Genomic DNA, 23,850 nt, shown 5'->3' with positions numbered 1-23,850 from the left:
TAACTTTTTAGTCTTAAATTGGTTGCCCATATCTTGCCCATATCTGAACTATTTAAAGCTACAGAATGTGGCTTTTATAAACGGATATTCAAACCAAAATTACTTTTGACCACTTCTCTTTATTTACTGAATAACAAATCTCTTGTTTGAAGGCCCAAGGACTTTTTTCTTCTGTTTTAACAAGATGTTTAGTCCCTGCAGATACAAAGTAGGCAAACAGCACTTCCTCCATAACTCTAGAACTAAAGGTATGGTTCAACCATAGAAAGATCCATGTATAACAATGGACTATGTGGCAGTTTAGCACAAAAGCATTGCTTAAAACAAAGCCTTTTTGAGTTTTTACAGAAAGCATGCGAAGGACCTATTATAGTACTTGAAAAGAGTTTGTGGTCAGATGAGGCCATAAGGACAGTTTAAAGTTATGAATACGATGCAAATATCATCACCAAATATAATTCCCGAAACCTCAAAAAGCGCCATAGCTACAGTGAAATAAGGTGGTGGTAGTAGTGCTTTTTTTTTCCAGCTGAGTCGTTGGATCTAGTAAAATAAAAGGGTCAAAAAATCCAAAAAGGAACACCCATTTGTGTGGATGACTTAAACGTATTGGATTTAAAATCACTTACAGTGTCTCAATGTATTTTTACTGCAGGTTGGAAATATCAGTCTTTTTTTCTTGAAAAAAAAATAAAAAATAAATGGTACATTTTGCTATTCTGTCATGACTAAATCCAGATTTTGTGTTGGAGAGATTAAAATAAAACAGTCATTGGAGAATATGATTCATAAATCTGCCATGCCATTCAGGATTTATTTAGTTGTGTAGTAAAACAAACTATACTCCAGTTTCATAAAACCTTACCTAAAAAGTATATATATATATATATATATATATATATATATATATATATATATATATATATATATATATATATATATATATATATATATATATATATATATATATATATATATATAATGTATATGTTTAATTCATATATATATAGTCCTTGCAGAGACCTTTACCTTGACAAAGGTCCCTGTGAAAACTGAAATGTCGATCCAATAAATAACTTATTGTTTGAGAAATCCTGGTGTGCTTACAGCATTTTTCTATGGATATACAGTTTTTCTGAATATCACACCCAGGTTAGTGTCCCCGTAAGTGTGTGCCTAAGCCCTTCAATATATATATATATATATATATATATATATATATATATATATATATATATATATATTCCTTCCTATTATGCCTCTGTTTAACATGAAATGTAGAATATTGTCTAGCTGTTGTGGCCAGAGCTGCCTAGCAACCATAGAGAGCATTAATCCTGAAGCTACTTTCCTGTAATTTTAATTACTCTTAATCTTTATGTTTAGATCCTATTAACCTTCCAATCTGCCATTCATACAAATGACTCATTTCTAGGTTATGTGGGACTGTAGCAACCAGAGCTGTTGAAAAAAAATTATCAAGAATAAAACCCAAAAAAAGAATTGGAGGTTGCCTTCGTATACCAACAGTGTTGGGCTGGGGTGTCCAGGGCTGCTGTGTGGGGGGCCTGTCACTCTGTGAGCTCCAGCACCTACAAATATCACTGCTTCCCTTCCTTACCTCTTTTGGCCACAATTGGGGGCAGGAGTAAAGGCACCTGCAGTTTTGGAGGACTGGAGGGTGGCCACCCACCCCTTTTTAAAGGAGAGACTCACCTTTAAGTTAACTTTTAGTATGTTATAGCATGGCCAATTCTAAGAAACTTTTTAAGAATTTATTTTTATTAGTTTTTTAAATTATTTGCCTAAAATCTTTCCAGCTTTCAAATGGAGGGCACTGACCCCGTCTAAAAACAAATGCTCTGTAAGGCTACACATTTAGGGGCCGATTCACTAAGGGTCGAATTTCGAAGTTAAAAATACTTCGAAATTCGACCCTCGAATTGAAATTCGATGTAGCGCTAATCCTGCGATCGAACGATCGAAGGATTTTAATCCAACGATCGAAGGAAAATCCTTCGATCAAAAAATCACAGGCAAGCCTATGGGGACCTTCCCCATAGGCTAACATTGACTTCGGTAGCTTTTAGCTGCCGAAGTAGGGAGTCGAAGTTTTTTTTAAAGGGGAAGTACTTCGACTATCGAATGGTTGAATAGTCGAACGATTTTTCGTTCGATTTGTTCGATTTCGTTCGAATTCTAACGAATTTAACCAATTCGATGGTCGAAGTACCCAAAAAATACTTCGAAATTCGAAGTTTTTTCATTCGAATCCTTCACTCGAGCTTAGTGAATCGGCCCCTGATTGTTATTGCTACTTTTTATTACTCATCTTTCTATTCAATCCCTCTCCTATTCATATTCCAGTCTCTTATTCAAATCAATGCATGGTTGCTAGGGTAATTTGGACCCTAGAAACCCGATTGCTGAAACAGCAAACATGAGAGCTGCTGAATAAAAAGCTAAATAACTCAAAACCCACAAATAATAAAAAATGAAAACCAGTTACAAACTGTCTCAGAATATCACTCTCTATGCCATACTTAAAGTTAATTTAAAGGTGAACAACCCTTTTAAGCGCATTAGGTGAATAAACACTATCTGAACTTACAAAAAGCTTTTTTACACAGACATACTTGATTCCGCAGATTGAAGAATTACTCCAATGATGAACCATTTCCCAACAATCCTTAGGCTGGCGAGAGTGGTCCAATCCCACCCATGTCTTGTTCCTTCCTAAAGTGATGGATTTTAGGACTTGAAGTCCCTCTGCTTTATATAAAATGTGTGCAAAACCCACCAATCACAGGAACTTCTAGTCATAGAATCCAATACTTTATAATGGACCAAGACAAAGGAGGGTTTCCATTACACTGTGAGCCTAAGGACTGTGTGGAACAGCAACAAGGGGGTGGGGCAATTCGGTATCTTTTTCTGTTAACCTATTGCTGGTTTTCATTATTTTCCTCATACATAACCTATCTCTTGTTTGTAGTTTATGGTCGTAGTAAAATGTATCAGAGGGAGAAACACATTCTTCCATTGACTTTTGTGGCGAACAAACTTCATTGTTCTCATCGGAGGTTTGTTTTTCAGGAGCATCTGGATAAAGCAATAGAACTAGATCCACAAGACCCTCTACAGTATTACTTATTGGGCAGATGGTGCTCTGCAGTAAGTCCCTAATATTTTGTAATGTTTTGATTTAGTAAGTCATGTTTACAAAATCTGAAATTCAACTTCCTGTTTGCTAGGGTCAGTTTACTAAAAGTTGCATTCATGATGGGATTTCCAAAATATGTACAAAACAGATCACAATGGGTCTGCTATTTTTTTCTGAAATTACACCACATTGTATCTAAGGAATCAATACTTAAGCAAGCGTTTTTTGATCACAGGTCCTCTATATTGTCTTCAAGCACAAAATAAAGAACTTTAAGGGGTGGATAGAAAGCAAGCAAACCGCTAATCCCCCCTCCCTCCAGCCAGGCCTGGATTTATAAATGTAATGCCCTTAGGCCACACAGCCCCATCACTGTTCTTCACCCCCACTTCACTTGCACAACCACAGGTTTCATTATTTGGTTCCAGAGCACTGGGGATTTGGTGCACATGAGATTTAAAGAACTATCAGATTTTTTGCGTGGCCCCAGTGCTTCAGAATCAATTCATATGCAGCTAGGCAGTATGCCGCCCCAGGCTTGGACATTTGTGTCCATCTTTATGGACCCCATAAACAGGCTTAAGCCACTTTAAAGACACAATTCTGTTTCAGTATGTCACTTACTATCACTGAATAAGTAAAATCAAAGCAATGCATGTTAGTCAGCCATTTTATTAAGTACATATATTCTCCTATAACTGATACCCTCTAGTTAGAAACAGGTTTTGAATTCAACAGCAAAAGTTCTATCAAATTTATTGTACACTTCATCCAATATGCTTGTTCTATTGCTTCTAAGATCATCAGTGTTTTGCCCTGTAACCTATAAAGCCACTGATATATGTGTGTTAGCGCTTGAGTGTAATACAGTACAGGTATGGGATCTGTTATCCGGAAAATCGTTATCCAGAAAGTTTGGAATTACGGAATGAACATAGGGGCAAATTTAGTGAAAACTCACCAGCGTGACGTTATTTTGCCACAGTGTACATGTCGAAAATTCACTAGCAAAGTAGACAGACTAGCGCAACTTCGCACCCTAACGCGTGGCGAAGTTGCACTCTGGTGAAGGGGCGAAACTACGCAAATTTACTACGGTCAGATCAGGTGAAGTGCAATCGAGTATATAGTTTGAAAAAAAAAAAGTTGAAAATGTTGTCCCCAAAAAACGCTGACGTTGTTTACTTTTTAAAGGGCAATAGGTTGAAAAAGATCAATTTTTTATAAGGGTGCCCACCTTCCCCCCTACATTTGGTAACATATGGCACCTAAACTATACTGTGGGCACATGTGTAGGGCATTAGAACACCTCTATATAATTTTATTAAGTTTCCCTGGTCTTGTGTAGTGTTAATTATTTGCTGCAGCATATACGTCCATTCAAACTTCTATTTCGCGCTATATGCAAATGTAACTTTGAACCGCTGATTGTAACATCGCTAGCGCAACTTCACAAACGATCGGTAACTTGTCCGCAACTTTGGATCTTCGTGAATTTGCGCAGCCCTAGCAAATCTACACCTGGGGAAGTGCGGTGAAGGCAACGCTGGCGCAAATTCAGAGGTAAGTAAATTTGCCTCATAGATTCCATTATAATCAAATAATCCAAATTTTTAAAAAGGATTTCCTTCATCCAAACTAAGATATAATTAATCCTTGTTGGAGGCAAAATCAGCCTAATGGGTTTATTGAATGTTTACATTATTTTCTAGTAGACTTAAGTTATGAATATCCATTATCCAAAAAACCCCAGGTTCCAAGCATTCTGGATAACAGGTCCCATACCTGTATTTAAAGTAAAGAAGTTCTGTAATAACAGTGCCTAGTACTTGTCATCAGGAAATCTGCAGAATATTGATTGATTAGCTATTTGGTCGGTCCTATGTGGACTGACAGCCTACAAGAGGCTCTGCTTGGCAGTACATCTGGTTTTTATGCAACCAAAACTTGTCTCCAAACCAGTAATTCAAAAATAAGAACCTGCTTTGTAGCTACTGATCGCAACATCCAAGGCGTTGGTGAATAACATGTTGATCACCAACCACGAGGCATAAATATTTTTCTTATTCCAAACATCTCCTTTCTCTCTCCCATTTTCTCTGTCTAGCTTTTATAGAGGTTTTGCTTTCTTATTTGAATCCTGCCCAGGCAAAAACTCACCTTAGGTAACAGCGCCCAACTAGTTACTAGAGGTGACAAACTGGTACCTTTAGCTGGTAACTTTAAGATCCGAATTTCCGGTTTTCAAACCGGAAATTTGGCTCTTCTGCGCCAGCATCCTGGACCCCTCCGCCGACAACACTGTGTACCCTCCCTCGACCCCCTCCAGGATCGCCCCTGATCCTGCCATATGGTATCTCGAAGGCCAACCTGAAGATAATGTTTTATATGATAACTTTCCTCATATTCTCTTTGTTGCAACAGCCAAAATAGTCAAGGCAGAAGGAAGTGAAGAGGCTGATGCATATTGTACTGACCAACATGATTCAGTGTCAGATGAAATGTTTAAACCTGTCCTGCTGAGCCCTAAAAGTCTGAGGCCTTCCATATCTTTTTTCCCTTTCCAAACATCTTTCTCTCCAACTGTATTTGTTTATCTAGCTTTTATATAGGTCTTTTCCTTCCTTTTTTTGAACCCTCAATAACCACCTAATTCTAGATTAGTTTGTAAATGTGCTTAAAGCATAGCAATGTTTCAAAACAAGGAGACAACTTGTTCAACATTGTACATAGTTATCTGCTCATAAAAAGAGGTTGTTTCTGTCTCTGACTAATGAAATTTCCAATGGCAAACTATAGTTAAGGTTAGGTACTAAAAACAGATGTCTATATTTAATACCAAAAGGAAAACGATCAGCCTGGATAACACCCTGACACCTTAACTTGACTCACACAGCTCTTCAATTGGATGATTTTCCTCCTGAAAATGAATCATCGGAGTAATAAAAAGTCATGTGCACACACTGTCCTACTGTTTTGCAGTCTGAAGTTGTTTTTTCTCACAGTTTGTTTTTTCTATTTGCTAAATAAGCCACCAAAGTCCATCACCTAATTATTAGTCTCCAATAATTCTTTAGTTGTTGCTTATTGCTTATTTAGTGCATACATGGCTTTTCTTGTACAGATATAGCATCCCTTATCCAGAAACCCAATATCCAGAAAGCTCCGAATTATCCAAATAATTCAAATTTTTAAAAATGATTTTCTTTTTCTCTGTAATAATAAAACAGTAGCTTGTACTTGATCCCAACTAAGATATAATGAATCCTTATTGGAAGCAAAACCAGCCTATTGGGTTTATTTAATGTTTAAATGAATTTCTAGTAGACTTAAGGCATGAAGACCCAAATTACGGAAAGATCCATTATCCGGAAAACCCCAGGTTCCGAGCATTCTGTATAACAGGTCCCATACCTGCATAGTGATTTAAAGGAGCAGCTCTTTGTTAGCTCAAAATTACTTTTTAAAATGATTCAGTTCACATTATCCCGGTAAACCAGTAATCACTATCATTACAAATTTTAATCGGATCACATTGTTGTTTTATGAATACATTTTAATAATCATTCCATTTCTGTTCATTCCTACAATTTTTCTGACAATGCCTTCCTAACATGGATGCTGTGAGCAAGGTTTTATCAGTATGTTACAGGCAAAAAGGAGCATACAATAACATTTACATTTTACAGAAATGTGAAAATATTATAAATAAATATTTATTGTTATAATTACAGTTATAGGATCCCTTATCCGGAAACCCGATATCCAGAAAGCTCCGAATTATGGAATGGCTGTCTCCCATCGACTCCATTTTATCCAAATAATCCAAATTTTAAAACAGTAGCTTGTATTTGATCCCAACTAAGATATAATTAATCCTTATTGGAAGCAAAACCAGCCTATTGGGTTTATTTTATGTTAAAATTAGTTTCTAATAGACTTAAGACATGAAGACCCAAATTATGGAAAGATCCATTATCCGAAAAACCCCAGGTCCCGAGCATTCTGGATAACAGGTCCCATACCTGTATAAATAAATATTATTATTTAGTTATATTTATTGTAGATATTATTATATTTATCCATTTTTATACCCTGCTGGTTTCTCAGCAGGGTATAAGGAAAGTTGCTGCCACACTTTTTGGGAATCCTCCAACTGCAACCCTACAAGAGGCTTTGCTGCATTTGCTCATGGCAAATATACATTTTACTAGGTTTCCTTAAACGTTTCTCTTCTTCAGTGAGATTGTTTCAAAATACATGCCCATATCATACTGAAAACTCAAATTACAAGATCATTTTAGGCCGATGTGTTCGAAGTCTGCATGGATAAACCGCATGTTTGTATTTGCAAAGGTTTGTAATGAAGCTTTGTGAGATCCAAATTCAAGCTTTGTATTAACTGAGAGAATCAGACTTTATAAACATTTCCATTATAAATTAATTGGTCATAAAAGCAGCTTATTATCACTGATATTTAGAGAACTGGTTAACCTAATATGCCATGTTGTACCTAAAAAAGCAGGACTGATGCATAGTTGTTGTTGCTGTATCAAATCAACATTGACTGAAATATATTGATCTGGCTCAGTGTTCATTCCCAGTATAGATGCTTATGCTGTCCTTAAAACAATGAATAGAGACAAGCATTCCAATCTCTAATTGGTGTGCACCACCATCTATTAAAATGCTGTATTAGATAATACAAATATGCATGGCATGCACAACATTACCAAAGTTAAAATACCACAAAACTGGGAATAGAAATTTAGGCTTGTTGCATGTGATTGCTGAATGTTTTGCACCAAAGGAAGAGTGATAGGAGCCCCCTAACCAGAGATCTTGTATTTGTATTATTCAATAAAACGTTGAAAAGATGGGGATACCACACCCCCCAGCTGGAGGTTGAATTTTTTTTTCCCTCTATTTGATTGTTTCAAGGCAATATAAAGTGGACCACAGTATAAGTAGATTTAGAGACCATAGACCTCATTTAAAATCACCAGGCATGGTGCAAAGTGCAAAATACTGGTGCTAAATTGCTAAGTTTTATTGCACCTTGTGCCACTGTTTGTGTTTAAAGGCACAACTATTTGTGCTCCTAGAATAATATGAAAGGAGCGGTGTATTCTTTTGAATGTTTCCTGCATGGGCAGTGTTGTATTCAAAAGGAGCGTGCAGTGGATATCATGGGGGAACCATTCAGGTTTGCAAACTAGGGAGCACCAGCAAGCACAAGAAAGTTTTGGTTGTGCCATATTAATGTAAAATACCACAGCAACAAGAGCTCTGTGAATCCAGGAGTTGGTTCTAAGGGATGCAAAATTGTTACACATATAGTTATTACTGTACCAAGAGTTGAAGGAATTGACAGAAGTAATCTACACAATGATACTGTGGGGGTTATAGTATGATACTGTGGGGGTTATCAGCATGAGAAACCACATTTAGCAAACAGTTCTCAAGACAGGGGCACCATGTATATGTGGTGCAAACAGGTCTCACCACATTGTCAGTCAGGGTGATCAGAAAACAGAACAAACAAAAACACAAAAGAAATAAGCTCCTGCTTGTCTGAACAATACATATGATAGAGGCATCTCTAGCTATGCAAAGCCTTTTTTAAAGCAGCATATATGCTCATATGTTATACCTGCAGTGGAAATTAGAGCAGGGGAAATTAGAGTTACGTGTTTTAATCAATTGAATGGTGATCATCCCAATTTTTTTTTCTCCACAGATTGAAAGGAAACCATGAAGACTATCTTTCTGTGCTCAGTGGGACCAGATACCCACCACTTAGGCTCACAGTGTAATGCATCCCTCCCTTACCTTGTTTTATTGTGAAGTCATGAATTGTGGGATTTGAAGTCCCTTGTCTTTCCATAACGGGTGGTACACAGATAGGAAAGCAGAATCCAGCCGTTTACAATGTAACTAGGTGAGGGAGGGGTTGCATTGCACTGTTGGGGGGGGGGGAAAGGTTCATTACACAATTAAGGTTTCCTTTCAATTTGTGGAGTCCGGTATATCTGTGTAAAACATATATATATATATATATATATATATATATATATATATATATATTTATTTTTCGGGTATTCAGATGATATTTATACACCTCTTTTACATTAACTCTTGAATGAGCATCTGTCAAAAAGGGAGGGGGGTAAATTTAAGAGACAAACATGGTTCAATGACACTGTACCAACTGTAAATCTCTGTTCAATCATAGAGATCTGTGCAATCATAAATTGAATGGGCTTATGCCAAGGGCATCCGGAGCATAGACTCCTCTGCTTTCAGCCTGCTTATATTTGCAGGCTGAGAGAAGTAGATCTGCTCCGTGATCCTGCTCCATGCATCTGAGCCACTTCCACTTGCGCATAGTCTGAAGATGCCTCCACACAGGTGGATCTAATCCAAACCATTTGAGATGGTGCACAGAATGGATCTGCTCCGTGTGCTCTTGGCCTAAGAGTTGCATGTTAATTATTTTGAAATTAAACTTTTCTAAAACCCTTAAAACTAAGCTGGTCTTGTTTAATAACAGTAGCCAGATTTGCTGCAGTGCAGTAACACATAGGAAATAGTCAAAGATTTGCTTTCATTGTTCTGCCTGTGGTAGACAGATCAAATCTATTGGAACTCTGCACAATAAATGAGGAGTTTGTAGCTTCCCTTCTCTCTTCCTTTTCACATTAGATTAAACACAACAACTGCCTGCAAAATTGCAAATGTATGTTTGAAACGCATCCCAAGCCTACACACAAACCCTTGAGTTTAATATTTATATTAAATATATTATTATTTAGCCACCTTACGTAATAGTAGATTTAAGATAATTATAACCATTGTATATTTGGTTGATAATTGTAAACATGGAGGGATTAAGGAGTGCGGGGGGGGGGGTTTCCCAAGTTAAAATTACACTGAAATCATCATTGAGTAAGAAGCATTGTCACCATTGCCAAACACTTTGAGCACATGAACTTCCTTCTTTCTATAAACATCACGCAGGGCATGTGCTCTGACTTCATGACATTTAATTCATATCTGTATTCCTTTGAGTATTGCAAAATCAAATTAGCTTTTTGTTTAGTTTAAATTCAGATGGAAACTCTATTTAATAGAAATATGATTGCACAATTGCAACTAAATGTATTGTGTTACTATTAATGGTCATAGAGTATTCTAAAAATATGTAGTTCACATAGTGGGATCTGAATGACAATCTAAACACCCACTGCCAACACCTGATCCTTTCCCGTTTATTTAATGCAAAACAGTAGAGGTTGTTTGGTTCTGTTTAGCCCAGTCATTGCTACCAGTTCACTAACAAAGAGCTTAAAGGGGTTGTTCACATTTTAAATTAACTTTTAGTATGATGCAGAGCATGATATTCTTAAACAATTTTTAGTTGGTTTTCATTCTTTATTAATAGTTTGAAAACTGGTTGCTAGGGTCCAACCCCAGCATTGATTTGAATAAGAGACTGGCAAATGAATAGTAGAGGGACTGAAAAGGAAAGGTTAGTAATAAAAAGTAGCAATAACATTACATTTGTAGCCTTCTAGAGCATTTGTTTTTAGATGGGGGTCAGTGACCCCCATTTGAAAGCTGGAGAGGGTCAGTAGAAGTAGGGAAATAATTCAAAAGGTATTAAAAAGAAAAAATGAAGGCCAATTGAAAAGTTGCTTAGCATTAGCCATTCTACAACACACTAAAGGCTAACTTAAAGGTGAATCACCCCTTTAATACTGAGTGCATTGACCAGTTTCGTGTTATCCTATTCTGTCAATCGCTTGGTTTAACGTTTTGAAGTGTATTATTTGCTAAATTAATAATATTCCTTTATTTTAAAGGTTGAAGAAATGCATCCTGGTTACTCCAAACACAAAGGCAAAGGTAACTTGAGCATTTTCAGATGTGCCATTAGCAATTAGGTGTGCTTATCACTGCCATGTATGCTCTAAGCTGATAGTTTTCATTATCGTTATACATTTTTTCTAGTGCTACAAAGATCTCGGGAAGAAATCCGTTCCTTTAAAGTACTGTGATGAGGCATCAGCAATGACTTCTGCTAATAAAGAGGTTTGTTTGAGGAACGGACATTAAACATTTGCATTGTTGGCACTTTCTCATTCCTTCCTTTTGTATGTTTACTCACAGTCTTTATGAACACTGAGCTGTTTGTTGCACACTTGCAGTCTTGCAGTCTGCACCATGCGACTATTTATTAATACAGGTACGGAACCTGTTATCCAGAATGCTCAGGACCTGAGGGTTTCCAGATAACGGAATTTGGATCTTCATAGCTTTTCTTTGGGATTAGAAAAACAGTATATATCTTGTTTAAAAGTGTTATCGGCAAAAAGCCCATTGTAATTTTTTCATTTTTTACATCAGATAGTTTGACACAATATTTTACTGCCTGTCCCTGCCCTACAGTTCCAACTTTCCATGTGAAGTCCATTCCCCAAACATCCAGTAATTGCAAACGTCGTAGTAGATGAGGGTTAGAAAATATAAAACCGCATGCAAAAGATGGGTATTTACAACCTATTAATACATTTGTTCACTGTAGGTGTAAGTAAATGTCCCTGCCAATGTAGGGTTTTTTGTTTTATCTCTGTACTGGTTTATCTCTACTATAGCTTTGCCTGTTATCCCAGTTTTTGCTGTTCTAATTGGCCATCAACATGATTTCCTAGTACCCACCTTGCTTCTTGTAGGGTAGCTTTTGCTGACATTAGGCCCCCATATGTTGCTGATCTACAACTCCCATTTTGATTTAATGCTAGACTATACGATGGGAGTTGTGAAAGTATTAGTGCAGTAATATCGGCAGTGAAGTGAATATAGCACTATAGGAGTTTTATTAAAAGTTTGGGTAAATGTAGACTGCAAGAATGTAGGCTGCTTAGTCAAAGGTAATCTGAGATGGCAAAACATGTATAGAAGTTGGAGAAAGCAAAACCATAAAGAAATAATTGTACAGCAACTTTTTACTATTTCCTTTAGGTATGCTAGCCCTTGAAGAAGAAATACATATTCAAAATAACCTTCAGGGGCCCATTCACTTAGCTCGAGTGAAGGAATGGAGGAAAAATAGTTAGAATTTCGAATGGTCGAATATGGCTACTTAGACCATCGAATGGGCTACTTTTACCTTCGACTACAACCTTCGACTTCGAATCGAACGACTAAAAATCGTTAGACTATTCGACCATTCGATAGTCGAAGTACTGTCTCTTTAAAAAATTCTTCGACCCCCTAGTTCGCCACCTAAAACCTACCCCATATGCCCTATATGCTTCCTAACAATTACCTGATCAAAGGAATATCCTTTGATCGATGGATTAAAATCCTTCGAATCGTTCGATTTGAAGGATTTAATCGTTCGATCGAACGATTATTCCTTCGATCGTTCGATCGTAGGAATAGCACTAAATCCTTCGACTTCGATATTTGAAGTCGAAGGATTTAACTTCGACGGTCGAATATCGAGGGTTAATTAACCTTCGACATTCGACCCTAGGTAAATGTGCCCCTTAGTATGTATAAACTAGCAAACTGGCAATTTTCAATTATTAGCGTTCCTATTCTTCCAATTTCCAGCCTGCTACACACCACAGTAACCAAGCTCTTTTTTCCAGGTTAGCTTTTTTTCAAATTGCCCAACAAAAATAAAGTATTTTTTTCAATTGCTTTCTATTTTTTACTTTTTCCAAAATTGAATTTTAAAGTGTAATGTTCCTGTCTCTGGTGTTTGAGTCTGGCAGCTCAGTATTCCAGGTGCAGATTCTGAACTGTTACAATTTGCTACAATTGATACATTTCTCAGCAGCATCTTTGGAATATGAACAATTATTGTATCAATTCTAACAGCTGCCTTTAATGAAACTTGAGGATTCTGCTCAGCAGGGCCACAGATAAGGAATGTATCAAATAATATAGTAACTTAGAAAAGTTTGAAAAAAGTGTTTGAAGACAAACAAAAATGCCGGACAAATCAGCCGGCCATCTTGCAGCCCCACCAGCTGCAAGATGCACCCAGACCGCACCTTTTTATGCCATGGCCATGCCGTTGTTCTGCACAAGCCAGGTATATAAATAAAGGAGACTCCAAAAATTAACTTTTATAGGCACAATTATCAAAGGTCAAATTTAGAATTCATGTGAGTTTTTACAAACTCTCCTAAACTCCCGGAATTTATTTAAAAAAAAATAGAACTTTTTAAACTCAGATGAATGAAATCGACCTGAAAACTCGAATCTAATTCAAATCGATTTTGATTAGAATTTCAAAAACTCAAGCATTTTCTCCCCATAAAACTTGCAGGAACTTCAAACTTGAATGTCAGGAAGGCTGCAAATAACTCAGAATGGATCCCTGGACCTCTCCCATTGACTTAAACAGCACTTCAGCAGGTTTTAGGTGGCGGATAGTCAAATTCGCATTTTTAAATGGTCAGAGTATGATAAATCTCGAAAATCTAATTTAAATTATTTAAAATTATTTACAGGCATTATTTATCAGCCTGTAATTCACTTCCAGTAAGTCTGGGTAGGCATGCAGTCAGATATAAGCAGAGTGCACAACAACACTGTCTTTAAATTGGGTTTCTTATTCTGCCTTTGGGGACAGAATATTTGAGTCGAAGAAAATATTACAGGTATTTTATTTTATATTGGGACATCAGGCATAACATACTATCTGTAGGCAAATGAAGTCAGACATTTGCCACAAGTTTTCTGATTGCATCTTCTTCATAAAATTTCATGACCTAAAACTGGAATTCCAATAATAAAGTATGATTTTGTGTGTGACACCCTTCAGCATGGCAAATCAGCCTTTCACACTCCAGATGTTTCCTTGGAAAAGTTGAAGTAATCAAGTGCCCATTGCCATAAACTCCAGAATTAGTTAACACTCAAACAGTCATAAATAAACTTTATGATTTGGGAATCCCATTTATACATCTGTGAAATGTTTCACAATGATTTTTATGTTTTAGACTTGAGTTTTATATGTAGTCCTTAGAGCCTGAAGACTTTAAATATGTGCAGTATAATTGTGTGGTTATTGTGTTGTTACCTTAGGAAGACTTGCTTGTGTTATATATCATATGTGTATTATATATAGATACATTGTGATCTGTGTTTAAGGATGTTGAGTCATTTATAAATTAAATTGTATCAGGACACAACAGAGGAAAGCTCCAAACACATCCTATTTAGCACACAGATGCAATGTCCTCTCCCCTTGGCCAAGGGCAGTTGAAAATTCAAACATTCCTGTCTCCACGCTGCTCTTCCCACCTTATCCAGAAACCCATTATCCAGAAAACTCCACATTACTTTGATTGAACTCTCTCTTTCATTAAGAACCCTTATAACCAGGAATACCTGTGTGCATGTGTATATTAGAATACATACATATACATAGGGGCTCATTTACTTAGCTCGAGTGGAGGAATAGAATAAAAAATACTTCGAATTTTGAATGATTTTTTTTGGCTACTTTGACCATCGACTACGGCTTCGACTTCAAATCGAACGATTTGAACTAAAAATCATTTGACTATTCGACCATTCGATAGTCAAAGTACTGTCTCTTTAAAAAAAACTTCGACCCCTTACTTCGCCACCTAAAACCTACCGAACCTCAATGTTAGCCTATGGGGAAGGTCCCCATAGGCTTTTTAATGTTTTTTAGGTCGAAGAAAAATCGTTCTATCTATGGATTAAAATCCTTCGAATTAAACGATTCGAAGGATTTAATCGTTTAATCATTTAATCGATTTTTCGTTTGATCGTTCGATCGAACTATTTGCGCTAAGTCCTCTGACTTTGATATTCGAAGTTGAAGGATTTAACTTCGATATTCGACCCTATGTAAATCTGCCCCATAGTAATAAAACATAACTATATAACATACCATTGATATGTCCATGGTCAACAGAATGGTGACCATGAAAAGGTAATGAAACAGGGGGGAGGCCCATTTATCATAGTCCTAATTTATCGCAATATTTTCTGAAAACTATTCCAACCAAATCCGAACAGGTTTTTTCTGCTTATTTATCAGTAAACTTTCCAAAAAATGTTATGTGCCGGAAAAACCCGAAAAAAACTAATCGTACAAATTTTTTGGATTTTTCACTCCAAGCCAGATTTTCGGATTCAGACTTTTTCCATTCTCAGGGTATAATAAATCCCGAAAAATTTGTGTTTTTTTTTTTTACTAAAAGTTCGGATTTTATAGTAAAAAAAAATCCACACATTTTTCGTGTTTTTGGCATTTGGACTTTAATAAATAACCCCCATAGTCTCTATCAAAATGTGTATATTTATGAATAAAGAAAATTATGATTTTTTTGTGTCGTTTGTGATCGGAATTAGTAAATGTAGGCTGATTGCCTAGTTATGCAACACAATTTCTAAAGAAAGTGACCTGCTGTAATGCATTACTAGCCTTACTTAACCTTATTCCCAACTATTGCTTTATCTGCTAAAAATATTTTTTTCCCCCCTGTGTTTATGAAAAAAATAGCTCATTAACCATAAATGATTTACACAACAACGATGACCTTTAAAGACTCTGTTACTAGTAATAAATGATATTGGTAAATTAAAGCCAGAAGTACATACAGTATAACTTTCCATGCAGTTACTGTCTTGCAAAGATGCAAATTGTTTGGAGTTACAAACCCGTTTGACCAAGTTAAGGTTTTACTTTTACCAATTAAAATGTCTACTTGGCAGTGCTTAGCAGACAGTATTAAAGAAGGCAAAGGAAGTTATGATGATACAGTGATAAATTACTGAAAGTTTTACATCCATTTGATATTGGCCTTATGGCTGCATACAAAACAAAGCAAAGATAAAATGAGAATCTGTTGGTTTTTGCGAACAGGTTATGAGCAGCTTACCACATTGGTTTAGGTTAATTGAATAGGTTACGTTAGTCAGTGAGTTGGAGTTCCTGCAGTGACGGCATAGATTCCAGACCCAATTGAAGGATGAGTATCAGGGAGGAAGAGGATTTAGATCCAACATATCCATATTTGTAATTGGCTTTGAAAATATTTGCTATACATTCCATGTAGTGTAACTTGTTTTGTATGTGTATTATTTCTTTAGATATGTGTTAATGGCTTTTGTAAATACTGTAAATATATGCCTTCATTGACCTCTTTCATTAAAGGGATCCTGTCATCAGAAAACATGTTTTTTTCAAAATGCATCAGTTAATAGTGCTACTCCAGCAGACTTCTGCACTGAAATCCATTTCTCAAAAGAGCAAACAGATTTTTTTATATTCAATTTTGAAATCTGACATGGTGCTAGACATTTTGGCAATTTCCCAGCTGCCCCTGGTCATGTGACTTGTGCCTGCACTTTAGGAGAGAAATGCTTTCTGGCAGGCTGCTATTTTTCCTTCTCAATGTAACTGAATGTGTCTCAGTGGGACATGGGCTTTTACTATTGAGTGTTGTTCTTAGATCTCTTAGGGCTATTCCACACGGGGAGATAGCGACGCGTTTGCGGTCGCGGCGACAAAGCGCCGCGACAGTCGCCGCGACCGGCGCAGGCGACAGTTTTGTATGGGCGCCTATGTAAAAACGCCTGTGCTAACCACACGAGGCGATGCGCTTTTCAACAGTCGCCTGAAAATGCCTCGCCAGGCTTTTTCAGGCGACTGTTGAAAAGCGCATCGCCTCGTGTGGTTAGCACAGGCGTTTTTACATAGGCGCCCATACAAAACTGTCGCCTGCGCCGGTCGCGGCGACCGCAAACGCGCCGCTATCTCCCCGTGTGGACTAGCCCTTAGGCAGCTGTTATCTTGTGTTAGGGAGCTGCTATCTGGTTACTTTCCCATTGTTCCTTTGTTTGGCTGCTAGGGGCGAAAGGGAGGTGGTGATATCACTCCAAATTGCAGTACAGCAGTAAAGAGTGATTGAAGTTTATCAGAGCACAAGTCACATGACTTGGGGCAGCTGGGAAATTGACAATATGTCTAGCCCCATGTCAGATTTCAAAATTGAATATAAAAAAATCTGTTTGCTCTTTTGAGAAATGGATTTCAGTGCAGAATTCTGCTGGAGCAGCACTATTAACTGATTCATTTTGAAAAAAATGTTTTTTCCCATGACAGTATCCCTTTAAGAAAACTTAAAAACAGGAATACTTGTGTGCATGTGTGTATTAGATTAAATATACATATTTAAACAAATATATCCATGGTCAACAGTGCAATGTCATCATTTTACATTTTACTAAACAATATTTTTCTCCTGTCCTCAAGCCCTCTTAGGTTTGAGTGGGAAATGGACCAAGCCGTAACTCTTAATTATGGTTTCTTTTGTACACTACAGTACTCAAGACTGTTTTATGATAAACTATATTATCAGAAAGAAAAGTAATTATAGGTTCCTTTTACAAAAGAGGTTTAGTACAAAGAAGCAGAATCTTTTGTCCCTTCTTGCATGATATGTTGAGAAATAGCCTGTAATATTATACCATGGGGCATTGTCCGTATAATCACTGGCTTAGGCTACGTCTGCTAGTGGAACTGTTGCTTCTTTGTACTGCTGAATATAAAAGGGTGGCTACTGATGTTGAACTTAAGCTTCACAGTACTTTATTCCCTTGTGTTCTGAGTAATAGATATTATAGACCTTTTGGAACTTCTTATAAAGTACATGAAATAATATTTTGTTTGGGAGCTCTACTGCATTGTCTGAGTAAGTTTTCCTTCTTTATAATATGGAAATACAGTACACTGTAGCTTATTTGACCTTCAGCTTATCTTGACATGGTTTTTATTTTTACAGATAATGTGGCGTGACAACTTTTCACCTGTGCAACAAAATGGACTGAAAAACTAGGGATGCACCGAATCCCTCATTGAGTTTGGGATTTGGCTGAATCCCAGGAGAATTTGAATTTGGATGAATTCAAATGCCTGGCCAAACCAAACCGGAACACTTAGGGGCACATTTAACAAGGGTCGAATATTGAGGGTTAATTAACCCTCGATATTCGCCATCTAAGTAAAATCCTTCGACTTCAAATATAGAAGTCGAAGGATTTACCGCATTTACTTAGATCGAACGATCAAAGGAAAAATCATTCGAACGATTAAATCCTTCAAATCGAACAATTCGAAAGGATTTTAATCCATAGATCGAACTTTCAGAAATTGTTTAGAAAGCTTATGGGGAAGGTCCCCGTAGGCTAACGTTGGTGCTCGGTAGGTTTTAGGTGGCGAAGTAGGGAGTCGAAGTTTTTTTTAAAGAGACAGTACTTCGACTATCGAATGGTCGAATAGTCGAACGATTTTTAGTTTGATTCGAAGTCGTAGTCAAAGGTCGAAGTAGCCAATTCAATGGTTGAAGTAGCCAAAAACAAACTTCGAAATTCAAAGTTTTTTTCATTCTAATCCTTCGAGCTTAGTTAATGTGCCCCTAAAAATGACATGAATTTTAGCCAAACAAACAAGGAAAATCAAATTTTTTTTCTGTGTGCATAGCACATTATTCTTTTTAATCCATCCTTGCCCTCGTTTATATTTACAAATTCGGGTTCAATTTCCATTCAGGATGCGTCCAAATCCTTCGTGAGAGATTCCGGATTTGTCTGAATCCCAAAATAGTTGATTCTTTATTGCTACAAATACATAGAAAGTCCCACCCAACCTCTCAAGGCAGTTAAGTGTGGCTTGTTGTCTTTGGACCAGGAAGGTAGAGTATAACAAGTGATTTCTCACATTGAATTAATTTTGAAAGTGTATCTGGAGCCCCAAAGCTTGCCTATTTCAGGTTCCAATTTTTCTTTCCACTGTACACGCCATTGTTTTTCATACTGTTGTTTGATACACTATTGTGCTCCTTTAAATGTTGATGATATAGCAAATGAAATTGCTACCGAATTTGAGACATCGCGCAGTTTCATGCCTTTGCAACATTAATCCCTTCAAAATAATGATAATGAAAAATAATAGATACAAGTGTTTTTGGCTGCCCCATGAGTAGTTGTGACATAGCTATAAATGTGCTGTGTATTTGCACTTTTGCATCATCATTTTTTATGGGGTGATTGTTTAAATGGCTTCGTAGATGTGATGCATTATTTCACCTGATGCTGTGGACCCATCAGGATTTTGTGAAGGTCCTATAAATGTTTATATTTTTGGGGGGTCACAATAAAGGAAGGAAGATCTATCTGAATGGAAGCTGGTAATGTCAGATGCTGTTTATGTCAGAGTTTCACCAGAACATAATACTACCTGATATTTCATACATTTAGTTGTGGGGAGCTACAGATTACAACACATAAAGCTTTCAGGACATACAGTACTTTGTAAAGGAATCTTGTATAGATGCTTCTGTTCTGTCACACTTACAGCTTTAGGGCTAATACATCTTGTACTACTGACAACATATATATATATATATATATATATATATATATATATATATATATATATATATATATATATATATATATATATATATATATATATATATATATATATATATATATATATATATACTGGTGAAAGCAATGCTGTCATACTGCTATAAGGCTATACATGTGGACAACAGGAGAAACAGGAAGTAGGGAAATACTACCATTTTTAAATTATTCCTCGTTACACCTATGTTATAATATAATTCAAATTATAGTGTAATGTATAAATATGTAAATGTAATTTGTGCTTAAATAATACCGTAGTTTTTTTTACAGTATTATAATGTGTATTTTTACGAGATTAATTTCATATTTATAAGATTCATTTTTGTTTTTCCACCTCCTCTGTCTTCTTTCTAAATGCCATTGGAAAGACCGTTGTTAAACAGTTTATGTGAAATCAGATGCCCTAGAGTAGGGACCAGGGAAGCAATATACGACAGCAACACACAGAGAGATTGGAGAAAACTAATGTATGCTGTGGACTTCAAAAGAAGTGAACAAGAGAGAAGTTGATTTGGTTAGAATTTGAAACCTATATTTGGGGGAGAGAAGAAATCCAACCCCGCGGCCATGACGGCCTCCCGATCTAAGGGTGTGACTAAGCGGTGTCGGTGGGAGAGGGCCATGTTTCAGTGATAGCCAGAAGGTGAAGAAATTTGGATATAAAGAGATCATGGACTGCTGTGAGTTTATTGCAGATTGGTAGTGCATTCCAGAGGGCACATGAGAAAGGCAGAGAGGGTACTGGCTTGACAATGCGAGTATTGTATTGTTTGATGGGTTGAGAGGAGATAAGAGATTCAGCAATGCAAGACAGTGTGCTTATATTGAGAGAGGGCGATGGGAGCAGTGAAGAGAAGATTACAATGTCAGGATAGTTTGATGGATGTTGGAGTGTAGAGGATATGTGCAGAAGTATAGAGGAGAGAAAGAAAAAGAAGGCAATCAAATAAAGCATAAATAGTTAAATGGTATAATCTGTTATTTTATAGACGTATTGATGAGTAGTGGTGTCTTGATGAGATATCCAGTGTTTGCAGGAGATTCCAGTCCAGCTACTGATCCAACTGCTGTCCAACTCTAACTCTCTACGTTGTACTAAAAATTCCTGGAACTTACTGGACATTAAGGGGCCCATTTACTTAGCTCGAGTGAAGGAATAGAGGAAAAAAACTTCGAATTTCGAATGTTTTTTTTGGCTAATTCGACCATCAAATGGGCTACTTTGACCTTCGACTACGACTTTGACTTCGCATCGAACGATTCGAACTAAAAATCGTTTGACTATTCAACCATTCGATAGTTGAAGTACTGTCTCTTTAAAAAAAAAACTTTGACCCCCTAGTTCGCCACCTAAAACCTACCGAAGTCAATGTTAGCCTATGGGGAAGGTCGCCATAGGCTTTGCTATCTTTTTTTTGGGCGAAGAAAAATCGTTCGATCGATGGATTAAAATCCAATCCAACGAATTGCGGTAAATCCTTCAACTTCGATATTCGAAGTCGAAGGATTTCAATTCGGCAGTCGAATATCGAGGGTTAATTAACCCTCGATATTCGACCTTAAGTAAATTTGCCCCTAAGTGATGTGTTGGTTTTATCTTCAGTATTTTCATGTCTATCAAGATTTGGGGTAATACTACTATAGCAGGGTGACTATTAAGGCAATTTTGTATAAATCTCTAAGGTTGTTATAAAATGAAGGGTATTTTACAAAGATTAATCTACAAAGACTGAACTAAAAAAGTGTAAAAAAAAAAGTCTCCAGTAGAAGGACCCTGTTTAGGCTTTCTCAATTTTAAGACCTTACAAAATTAGGAATGTAGGTTTTTGCGCTATATTTATGGGCATTTATAGGACTCCTACAAGTATCCAGGCTACAGTTTCCCTGGAACAATGCAGTTCTAACTTAAAAAATGCCCGAGGCACAACCGATCTAAGTAGAGGAAACATGTTTGGCATTCTATCTTGTGGGCTACAATTGGAATTATTTGTCTTCTGCCATTGCAAAAATGCTAAAGGCTTATGCTTCACCTTGAAAAAGCATTTAGGCTTGTGTTGATAGTAATTTATTGCTCCATTTCTTTTTAATTCCTGGTCTTATTGTCTAACTGAGAAGCAATAGCGTGCAGCTGTGACTGCAGGCCAAGTCATCTTGGGTGGTGGGAGATTTTATTGTACATATGATATGATAGAAGCTATTTAAGAACTTGGTGGCGGTGAAGTCTAAGTTTACAGGTACAAAGATATAAAACTCATCATTGTTTCAAATGATTGCATAATGGCACACAAAGGCTGGATTCAGAAGTTGTCATTAGTACATTGCTTGGGAAATATTAGCGTGTGATTTACACAAATAGAACAGGAAATCTTTTAAAATAATAGGTAATGCCTACAGGCACACATGCGAGGGATTCATAGCAGCATCTTTAGGCTCATGTTAATGCACCAGCAACTTCAGGTATTTCTCCTGATTGTGTAGTGTACCCTTTACAGGCAGTGGTACTGGTAAACCAGGTAATGCCTAGGTAAAACCTGTATAAGTATGGGACATGTTATCCAAAATGTTCGGGACCTGGGGTTTTTTGGATAATGGATCTTTCTGTAATTAGGATCTTCACACCTTCTACTAGAAAATCATGTAAACATTCAATAAACCCAATAGGCTGGTTTTGCTTCCAATAAGGATTAATTAGATCTTAGTATGGACAAAGTACAAGGTACTGTCTTATGAATACAGAGATAAATTATATGATTTTTAAAAATTTGGAATTTTTGGATAAAATCGAGTCTATGGAAGATGGCCTTTACATAATTCTGAACTTTCTGGATAACTGGTTTCTGGATAATGGATCCAATACCTGTATTTGCTAATCAATAGAATACCAGTAGAACTTACAAGTATGTTGGTACAATGTAGCAATTCCCCCCACGATCATAATGCATTGATAGACGGCAGTGCTGATTTACGACCTCAAGTACAGTGAGCAAAGTGCATTTTTAAGTGCAACTGCCTTGTTTTTTCCCCAGAATTCCAGTGTCATCCTGGAAGCAAAGGGATGTTGAGTCTGCTGCAATTGAACTGCCCCAAATATTTTTCTGGCATCATTCATGGGGATCAGTGTTTTTGTGAATTGTGCATTCTATTCATTTGGCGCAACTGCAAAGCAGTGATTGGCACAGGGCACTACTATGAGAACCCTCGAGATATCTCCTGGTCAGGATGTGGAGAGTACATTTTGATGCAAGTACCTTTCACACAACTCCCTGCTGGGAAAACTGCTAATTGGCCAACTGTGCTTGCGGTGGTAAATGAGCTTTATAGTTTACATACAAAACAGATCATTTGGGATCCAACAGAATTGCAGGAAGGTCCAACCCAGCCTACATGCCCAGATGAAATCATCCAAACCTGTGCAGCTTTAGTCTAGTTGTATCTAATGCATAGAGCGTGCAAACAAAAAAATGGTAACTATGGGTTAACATTCAGGAACTGACACCACTTACTCTCAACATGGGAATGGACTTGAGTTCATCTTATCAATATAGGCAGCATGATATACATACAATATGGGAAGAAAAGAAGATGCACTCAGACAATCAATGCGTCAGAGGAGTGAGGCCTCTGTGTACTCTGCACCAATACTCCGCACCTTTGTGTACTCCGCACCAATAAAAGTTTGGAGGTACTTTTTGTACACTGCATTTATTGTCTGAGTGTATCTTCGTTTCTTTCCATATTGGCTTCCACTTCACACCGAGTCAGTTGATATATTGAAGATAGCACCGACTAAGAAGTGTCCATAAGTTGCAACAAATCGTTAGTGTATTGAACCCCTAATCTTTAGACTGTACATACAAACAGGTGGCATAAAATGAATCCAATTTCATCCAGTTGCCCTTGGTCTTTCAACACAGACAGTCTGGTTGAGTGTGTTTAGGTTCTAGGGCCAAGTAATAAGTAAATGGGCCACACTCCTGGCATGCAATTGTTTTGCTAGCATCTAGGGGCCTAATTACTAGTTTTCAAGGTCGAGGGAAAAAAATGCAATAGACAAAACTTTAATTTATAAATTTTTGGTCTTCAGATCACACCATCATGCACTGGAAAAGTATAATTAGAGATTAGATTGAAGTTATTAGCAGTCCCCACAGAGTAAGTGAATGTATGCAGGTAAAGGAAGTCTGAAGTTACTTCTAGTA

General features: G+C 36.9%; 1 pseudogene; it reads left to right on the top strand.

The window, feature by feature from the left end:
- The window catches only part of LOC108716114, a 51,426-nt pseudogene extending 40,100 nt beyond the window's left edge, over positions 1-11,326 (top strand).
- Positions 11,327-23,850: the final 12,524 nt, after the last annotated feature.

This window comes from Xenopus laevis, chromosome 5L (genome assembly GCF_017654675.1).
Source record: "Xenopus laevis strain J_2021 chromosome 5L, Xenopus_laevis_v10.1, whole genome shotgun sequence".
Classification (NCBI taxonomy): Eukaryota; Metazoa; Chordata; class Amphibia; order Anura; family Pipidae; genus Xenopus; species Xenopus laevis.
This window is presented reverse-complemented; position numbering and strand designations above follow the sequence as displayed.